Genomic DNA, 9991 nt, shown 5'->3' with positions numbered 1-9991 from the left:
ATTGGAAGGTGAAGACTTAATCACTGGACCACCAGGGAAGTCCCTATATAACCCTTTGGATCTTTAAAGCAGCCATCGCACTCATGCTTACAGTGGTCAGCCCATTTTTTCTCCAAGGCCCATGTAAATGGTGCTCTCCCCCAGGAAGTCCTCCCTGACCACCCTCAGCCTGGGCCAGTGGCCTCCTCTGGGTTCCCACGGCGTCTGTGTTCTCCCACTTTGCACTGAGCCATGGTGTTGTAGAGAGGTCTGTACAGCGTCTGTGCCTGCCTCCTTCTCCCATCTAGGGCCTCCGCATGGGCTGGGACCAGCCCAATGCACCTGTGGGGGCCCCAGGCTTCAGCAAAGCCATCCCAGAGGCTGAGTACATGCCTTGGAAATGTTGGATTTTGGAGTGTCTTTGGACCTTAACCAGGACAAGCAGATGGAGAAACCAGACCAAGGACCCACAATGACTCAGAAAGGGCGGTCATAGTAATGCAAATACTACCTGTTATTGTGCACCTGATGTGTCTTATTACACACGTTTGTCCAGAGCCATCTTCACAACAGGTCCCGGTGGGTGTTGTTATCTCCCTCTGACAGGTGAGAAAAGTGAGGATCTGAGAGGGGAGACCACGTGGCCCAGATCACACAGTAAGTTCATAGCAGTGCAGGGAGCCCAGGTGTGTCTGACTCCGAACCCCTTCTCACATGTCCTCACTCCCAGACACGGGGGGAGCAGGGTGGAAGACACAGGCTACTTCCGGCTCAGGACAGGTGATTCAGCTGGGCCCCTGACTCAGCAGGCCTGCTGCTGGCCAGTGCCCGGCCTGCTGTGAAGCCTTGCACCTTTCTGCTGGTCAGGGGCTGGGGAACGCGGGGACCGTGGAGAGCTGCTCCCTGGACCGCTCTTCCCTGACCAGATCAGGGTTCTAAGCACACACTTAAGCTGAGCCCCCGTTCTGGGGAGGTAGGAGTGGGGCTTTTGCCTGTGGGAAGGCCATAAACTCAGAGCTCTGGTGTCTCCCAATCTCACTGTTCTGAGATTTGGAACCATAAGATCTGGGTACCCTGGACTTTCAGAATAAATATCCTCAAACCACTGCACTGGAACTCCTGTTGCAGCCCCTTGCGCCAGGAGCCAATTCAGAGAACTTAAAAGGCCCAGGTATGGATCTTTCTGTGGGTGTCAGAATGCTTGTTCCCAGCAGGATTCCTGACCCGGCCCACACTCCATCTCCCTTCTTCCCTCGGGGGCAGCAGTCCCAGACTGGGCAAGGCCTAGAGATGGCAAGTCCCCAGGCATACTAGGACCAGCCACTTTGAGGAGACTCCTGAGCCAAGTGTGGGAGGCCGGCCGGAGACACGGGAGAGACAGGGCCGGGGGAGAGAGACAAGGAGGCGGCAGAGAGGAAACAGGAACTCTTGAAAAGAGGGAGAGATTAGCTCGGTGGGAAAGGAGAGAATGGGCAGATAAGGTCCCCTGGGGAGGCCAGGTCAGGCCAGCGGAACGACGAAGAGGGGACTGGCCCCAGCCGGAGCAGGCTGACGGTCTATTTTTCCTTAGGTCATGGAGACCAGCTGCCAGATTACACAGACCAGGCCTCCAGCAGGATGCAGGCCCCAGTCGGGGACCCCAGACCTGCGAGGGACTGGTTGGGGCAGGGGGAGTTGGGGGCTGGAATACTGTAAACCCAGCGTCTTTCCTGCTCTCTTGCTGTGTGACTCCAGGCAGCCACTTGGCCCTCTTCTCTGCAGCCATTGTCTCATTTAATTCTCAAATCATTCTGAGGAGTTGTGTCTAGTATCTCTTTTTTATTATTGATGAAGAAACTGAAGTGCAAAGAGAGAGAAGCGATGGCCCATGGTTACAGAGGTGCAAGTGGGAGAGCAGGGATTCGAGCCCTAGACTGCGTGGCTTCAAGTCTGTGAAGGCCATCCCAAGGATGGAAGCCTAAGCAGTTCTTGACATCTGTCGCAGGGACTGGGGGCTGTAGTCAGGTGCAGAAGTCAGGGGACCTCTCCCCATGGCCATCAGGCTGTAGCTCAGCCAACACTTCCTGCCCTGTCCTCCCCTGACTGGAGCTCACCATCACCTGGGTGCCTGGACTTGCAGGAACCACCTGTGTGTGGGAGCAAGGAGGGTGAAGCTCACGTGTCCCTGTTCTGGGGGACAACTCCCAACTCCCAGTTAGTGTAGCAGAGATGGCTGAAGTCAGAAGACGGCAGAGTCCTGAGGGCTATGGGTATGGTGGGGAGGTTAAGCCCGCTCCTATGAGGGTGACAGAGTAAGGAGTGGGAAGTCTGGAAGACTTCTTGGAGGAGGTACCATTTACACGAAGTCTGGAAGGTGAATAGAATTTTAGCAGATGGAGAAGGAAGTGAAGGGGAGAGCCTGCAGTGTTTACTCGGAGGAGGCCAGAAAGGGGATGTGGATGGACCTCAGGGACCCGTGGGCACAAGGGCAGCACAGGCCTCAGGTCAGAATGTCGAAATCAGGTATCTAAGACCACCCCACCAGGGCGCTAGCTGCCAGCTGGTTTGTCCACCACCTGCCTGCCAGGTTCCTGCCCACCCTCAGAGATGGCTGGCTTCAGGCAGAGCCATTTTAACAGCTGTACGTTTAATGGGTCCCTTTGCTCTTGTAGACCAAATCAATATCCGCTTGGCTCCCAGACCTGTGGCTGCTGAAGACTCTCCTTATGGGACTCTTGGTCCCCATTGCTTCACCTGCTGGGCTCCTTTGGGGGCTGAAGGGCTGGGGCAGGGGTGGAGGGGGGGGGGAGGGGGCAGATCAAACAACTGACACAAACACCCCCAGCCAGGCTGGAAGTGGGGACAGGGCTTGTGAGAGCCCCACCCCTGCTGTTCCTGGACAAGGGCGTGGCTGCAGTTAAACCCAAGTGTTTATTTTATGTCTCCACTGTTTTTGTATCCACACTGTACCAGCGAGCTGTCCCTTGGGGGTGGGAAACTGGCTGAGATGCACTGGGACAGCAGCCTGTGAGGCTACTCATGAAGGGGCCTCTGACTCAGGATTCTGCTTCACTTTTCTTAGATTCTCAGCTTCCATCCAGGACATTCCATGGTCCTGGGAGTTTAGAACCCAAGACTGGAGGACACCAAATGTCTAGCATGTCTAGAATCTGAAGAATCCCAAACTGGATGGGATTTGCTTTCCATCTGAAATGGGAGCATCATTGAAGTTTTTCTAGTTTTACATCATTCCTCCTCCTCTCCTTACCCCATTTCTCCTCCCCCAAGATATGTCCTCACCTCTGACCCTGGAGGTGGTGGGGGGGCAGGAATCCTGCTTGCAGCAGACCCTGGTTTTATTTAGCATCTCCATGGACATTTCTGGGGGAAAGGGCGGGAAGCCTGGGTACCATCTGACCACCTCCTGGACAGACTCCTTGTCTGGGTAGTTTTCCTGCTTGTCTGTGATGAGCTTATTCTCCGTGCTCCAGGTGACATCCACCAGCAGACCCCTGCTCCTCAGGTGTAAGTTTGGAGGCCATTGCCCTCCTGGGGGTTGCTGTTCTTCCCTCCTACTGTCCCCGAAGTCTCCTACCCCCACAAACAGACCCATGGTCGCCACCCAGGGATGGGACCTAGATCTTCAGAAATGGAGCATGGATGACTGCCCTCCACACTCTTTCCCAGCAAAGCCCAGGCTGGGTCTCCATTTCTGAAGCAAAAGAAAACAGACACCCACTACCTCCTGCACACACACAGAGCTTACCTCCCACTCAACACACATCCACCCCAACACACCAGGGACACCCTACCACCCTCTGCAGAGCACATGTGAAATGCACAAACTCTGAGGGGAAGCCCCATTGAGTAGCAGGTAGGGCCATGGCCCGTTAGAGTCAGAGCCAGGGTTCTCTCTCTGCCACTGCCCCTTATAAGCTGAATGATCCTGAACAAGTTTCAGACCCCAAGGCTCCACTTCCTCACTTAAAAATGGAGGTGAACCCATGTCTCTCCTGACCTGGGTAAAGCATTGAGCAACATGCCAATGGTGGCTGGACCCTCTGGCCAGAGCTTGGCCAGTGGTCCCTATTATGCTCTCCACCTTTCCTTCCCCGAAGCTTCCCTGGGCTTGCCCCGTGCTCTGCTGCGTGCTGGGGACACAGGAAAGCCTGTTCCGGCTCACCTGCCAGGGGTGAGGGAGTCCCTCGGAGAGCAGACTCTGCCATGGGAGGGGCCAGGAGCATGGCTGTGGTTAGCACGGTTTGCTCTCAGGCGGCTCTGACTGACTCCTGGCTCTGCCCTCTCTGGCTGTGTGGCCTGGGATAAGCTACTTAACCTTTCTGAGTCTCTGTTTGTTCATCTATAAAGCAGCACAAATAATAACACCCACGTCTCTGGACTGTCCTGAAGCTCCAACTAGATAGTGGACATCACGTACTTGGTAGATAGCAAGAGTCATTTATTGGTAGATTGTTATCAAATCAGACTTCAGTCACTCAGTAAGTCAACAAATGTCCATGGAGCAGCTGCACTGAGCTAGTCACTGCCGGGCTCTGGGGACTCAGAGCTGAGGTCACATGGCTCCAGGCCCTAGGGTCCCCACTCATGATGAGTGGGCTGGGAGAGGGGACAAAGCGGGCCAGGAACCTGGGACCAGGGGATGGGGAGGAAGTCAGGGTAGCCCTCCCAGAGGAGGCCTCTTGGCCCTGCAGCTGGATCTTACAAGGATGAAGAGCTGTGGCCATGAAGACCGGAGGACACCGAGGCAGGGGGCCAGCACCGCACAGATGGGAGGACGGGGCTCTTCCTTCAGGAGACTCTCGGAGGCCTTGAGGTTTACAGCATAGCCCCGCTCTGAAAGCGGGGTCCTACAAGAGGCTGCAGGGAGGGCCACACAGGCGTGAATCCCAGCTCCACCCTCACGCGCTGTTCCTTTGACCCTGGGACAATCTGAGGACCGGGAGGGTCTGCCCAGCTCCTTGATGAAACCCTTAGCCCTGCAGCCCCCTGAGTACTTGGGCACCCGCTGGCTCCCCCCAGGAAGCTGTGGGCCTCTGGGAGGGCCCTTCCTCACCATCAAGTCCCCCAGCCCAGCTCTGCACAGGGTACCCCCACTCCAGGGGAACCTGGGGCTCCTAGGGATGCCATCTTATTCCCACTGCCTCCCCAGAACCTAAACCAGGCCTGACCCAGAGACAGAGAAGGGGCACATGACTTGATGGGCTGGGGGACCCACATCAGAGGGGTAGGACGCTGCCCCCTGGTGATGGTGGGCACCCAGAGAGGCAGCCAGACCATCCTCCTCCAGGTTAACCCTACTCTATAGACGAGGAGGCTATTCCTGAAGGGCTCTGGCTCCCAGAGGCTCTCCTCCTCTCACTCATGCTCATATCTCCTGAGTGCCTACTATGTGCTGGGGCTGCCCCAGTGTGAGTGTGCCTGGGGTGTCATCCTTCCGAGTGCCCTGAGAAACCAGACTCATGGAGAGTTTGAGATGGAAGTCAAGGGACTCACAGCCCCAAACCCTGGGCTCTAGGACCTGGCTTCTGGGAGTCTTAGAGAAGGTGCCACCTGAAGGCGGGTTGTTGTAGAATCAGATCCACAGACTCATAGGCTTCCCAGGTGGCGCTAGTGGTAAAGAACCCACCTGCCAATGCAGGAGATGTCAGAGACGTGAGTTTTAGCCCTGGGATTGGGAAAATCCCCTGGAGGAGGGCCTGGCAACCCACTCCAGTATTCTTTTATTTTTTTATTTTTATTATTTAAATTTATTTATTTTTTATTTTACTTTACAATTCTGTATTGGTTTTGCCAGTATTCTTGACTGGAGAATCCCCATGGATAGGGCAGCCTGGCAGGCTACAGTCCATAGGATCACAAAGAGTCCGACATGACCAAAGCAACTTGGCACATTACAGATTACATCACAGACTCACATGCCTTAGAACATGGAAAGCTAGACTGAGCCCTACAGTGGGAAAGAGCCCACCAAGCGCCTCCTGCGCCCTGGCGCTGCATCACCCACGTGTCCCGACAGCTTCGCCTTGCATGGAGCCATGGGGGTCGTCACACCATCATTGCCACAGAAGCAACTTTCTTGGAGGAGACTTTAGAGCGAGGCCAAGGCTCTGCCCCCCCCATTCATTCCTGGGCAACCTGCGTCACCTGTGTGCTTCACTTTCTTCATCAGTAAAACGGGGACAATCACGGTTCCGCTCTGTCAGGGAAGCTGCGAGAAGTCGGTGAGATCAAGGGCTCAGGCAGCCTGTGGCCCTGTAAACATGTGCCGTGAAGATCATGGTGCTGAAATTTGAGGCCTGGCTATTCAGACCCGATTCCACCCTGGAAGCTGGCCCATAATGGGCCACCCCTCCCTGGAGAACAGTAGACCTGGCCTCCTGCTCAGCACTGGCCACAATTCTGGGCAGAGCAGGTGTTTATAAATGGCTAGTTTTATGATTTAGGGGAGGGGACAAGTGGCATTTGGGGATTTCTTGTTAGCCCCTCCAGAATGCCACCCTGGTAAATGGAGTCCCTCTGAGGGCCCCCGTCCTTGGCAAAGGAACTCCATCTGTGTCGTCACTGGGTCTTCCCATGTCTGCTCAGAGAGATGGCCTTGGTTCCCTTCACAGCTGCTCACCGAGGTCTGCTCAGCAGCAGGTGTCGTGTGTGTGTGTGTGTGTGTGGGTATGTGTGTGTGGGTGTGTGGGTGGGGGGGGTGGGGGTGGGGACAGGTGTTCAGGGAGGCTTTGGTCACTAGAGAGACAGAGGGGCCTTGAAAGGCAGCCTGTCCAACCTCCTGCCCCCACCCCCACTCTACAGATGAGAAGACTGAGGCCCAGAAGGGCCTGGCTGTGCCAGGTCCCACTGTGTCAGAGGCTGATTCTCCAGCCTTGGGCCTTTGAATGTACCTGAGCTAGGCAGAGCCTGCTGTGATCAGTCTCAGCCACTCTGCCTGCCTTGCCCCAGAGGCAGCTTCCCCCTTCTCTCTACACTGCCCCAGAAGCCAGAGAGGCCACACCAGAGGGGATCCTGGGTCCCGCCAGGCCCGGAAAGGACAAGCCCAAATATTTAGTCTCTGCGGAAGGGAACAGAGCTCGGATCCTGGCCCAGAGGCCCTTCCTCAGGCCCCAGGCCAGGAACCATGTCACACAGGGACACGAGCCCCCACTGCCCTCCATGTCCTAAGGCCCCAAGCAAAATTTTTTCCTACAAACCTGAAGTTACTGAATGAGGTCACCATTTTCATGTGACTTCATATTTATCATTCATTCATAAATAATGAATGAAGCCACCATTCATTATTCCTCTGGGTCAAGGCATCATGTTCTCCTGCGAAGCTCCCTGAAATAGTAGCAGTAATAAGTTGTTGTTCTAACTGTTGCTTCCTGACCTGCATACAGGTTTCTCAGGAGACAGGTAAGATGGTCCAGTACTCTCATCTCTTTAAGTTTTCCAGTTTGTTATGATCCACATAGTCCAAGGTTTTAGCATAGTCAATGAAACAGAGGTAGATGTTTTTCTGAAATTCCCTTGTTTTCTCTATGATCCAGTGAATGTTGGCAATTTGATCTCTGGTTCCTCTGCCTTTTCTAAACCCAGCTTGAACATCTGGAAGTTCTCGGTTCATGTAATGTTGAAACCTAGCTTGGAGGATTAGTAATAATACTAACAATAATAATAACAGCAACTCACACATCTACAACGTACAGTTCACACAGGGTGTCATATCCTGCAGCACCTCATAACAGCTTTGTAAGGCGGGGAATATTATGGCCATTTTAAATGGGAAAACTGGGCTCAAAGGGCTGTGACCTAGGGTCACAAAGAGCGACTGGACTCAGATTTGGGTCTGATGGCAGAGTCCTGGTCCCATGTTTGGGGAGACAGTGGTGCAGACAGCTTCGCCCAGGAGGGAGGCCTTCTCCAGGTCAGGGCAGAGACCAGCTGCATCCCCAGACTCTTCCCCTTCTCTACAGCCAGACCCCTACCCCTGCCCCTAGCCTCAGGCTGGCTGCTGTGTGAAGCCCAGATCAGGGTTCCCATGGGTCCTCTGGAAGCCTGTCTTACCCTCCTCCCATCACCCCCCAGTCCTGAGTCCCTCTGGTCTCCCATCTCTGTAAACATGAAATCCCATCTTTCCCCACCCCATGCATTAGAAATGCAAATTGTCAGGCCCCACCCCAGCTCAACAGAATCAGCACTCTGGGGAGAAGGGGTCAGCAATCCGTGTTTTCAGCAGATTCTCCAGGTGGTTCCAATGCTAGAGACTAAGAACTATTGCTCTAGGGCACATGCCCTACCTCTTCACTCTCCTGTGTAACACCCTCCATGGCTCCCCATTGCCTGCAGGGTGAGTCCTAGCTCCTCAGCCTGAAGTGGAGGTCCATCTGATGTGGCCTTGGACACTCCTCTCTGGCCCCTCCTCCCCGCCTGCTCCTCTCGACACTTACACGCCCTCTGCTCCTTCCCCAGCACTTCCCGAGCTCCATGCTTCTCACACGTGCCATCTCCTTTCACATCTCCAGATCTGTGCCCACGCCATCCTCCCTGTCTGTCCCTTGGCAGCCTGGAAACTCCTTTGATCTGGCCACACCCTCTGTCTCTGAAAAGTGGCCCCTTGGCCTCTCCGGGCAGAGAGGGCCCCAGTTTTGTACCCATAGCCCTTCTGCTCCCTCTGGCATGGCACTAATCATCCTGTGTGGTCCTGCTGGTGTCAACATCCACCTCCCCACACTGGTCTGTTTCAATATTTGGGGAGGCCTCGGTGAACACTGAGATGAACAGACAACAAGGAGTTTGGCCACAGGGACCACAGCTGCCTCTTCTAAACTGAGCCCAGCCGACTTAGATCAACGCTGAGGACCGGGCCCTAGGCTTCCCCACCACGCCTGCCTCACTGTGGGCCCTGAACAGCCCCTGCCCCTTGGCCTCAGTTTCCCCATGTGTGGGGGAGTGGGGCAGAGCAGCCCCTGAGTTCAGTGACTACTGGGTCAAGGTGGCAGGGCCTCTCACTCCAGAGCTCCAGTACTGACCACTTGCCCCTGGCCCCAAGAAAGAGGACCACAGCCTGGTCCCTGAACAGCCAGGGTGCCTCCTAACCACCCCTCCCACCCTCCTTCCAGCTCCCTGAGGCCGATTTTACAGAATGGGAAGCTGAGGCTGGAGAAACAGGTGCTGGCAGCCAGCAGAACCTGCTGAGGGTTCAAGTCACCCCTCACTGGGCTGGTTGGGAAGAGGTGAGCTTCACTCCCCACCCCTACCCCCAGCTGATGAGCAAGCTCACCAGGGGCCTCTCCAGGCTCACTGGGGCCATGAAGACCTGCCAGGAATCCTCGGCATCGACCAAGCGCAACAACCTTCCCGCTTCTGTTCCCTCTCCTTTACCCCCGTGTGACCCGGCACACCTGGCCCAGCCCAGTGTGCCCAGCGAATGCCAGTCTTCTTTCCCAGCCCATGTTTCCTCTGTCTGCTCTGTGCTGGGGGCAGAGGATGTCCTCCTGGCACAGGGCCCCTTTCTTCACCCCAGTATTCCTGGAGTTACAGCAGATCCTTCTGTTCTATAAAGAGGTTCTGCCTTCCTGGAGTGATCCCCTGGGGTATGGGAGGGAAGCCTCAAGCCTAGGGTCCTGTCCTCACAGCTGCTTCCCTCTGCACTCAAGCCTTTCTCGTGAGGATTACGGCTCCCCAGGGCCGGTTACACCTCAGACCCTTTCTCCCTGTAATCAGCTTCCCGCTCCCCTTCCCAGCTGACCCTGCTCAGGTGAACACAGCTTGGCCTGACCCCCTGATTGCATCTCCTGGAGTCCGACTCTCCTCCAACCTCTGCCCTGCTCTATGATCACCCAGACACCCTACAGATAGGAGGGGCCAAGCTAGGGAGAGACCATAGATTTGGGGAGGAGCTCATCTCCTCTGGGTTCTCAATGGTCACTTTTTGAGGCAGAGACCTGGACAACACGACTTCTGTCATCTTCTCTGGTCTCAAAGATGAGTTGCTGGGCTGGAGAATTTGTATTTAGTTTTTCCAAAT

This window comes from Oryx dammah, unplaced genomic scaffold, assembly GCF_014754425.2.
Source record: "Oryx dammah isolate SB20612 unplaced genomic scaffold, SCBI_Odam_1.1 HiC_scaffold_17, whole genome shotgun sequence".
Lineage (NCBI taxonomy): Eukaryota > Metazoa > Chordata > Mammalia > Artiodactyla > Bovidae > Oryx > Oryx dammah.
This window is presented reverse-complemented; position numbering follows the sequence as displayed.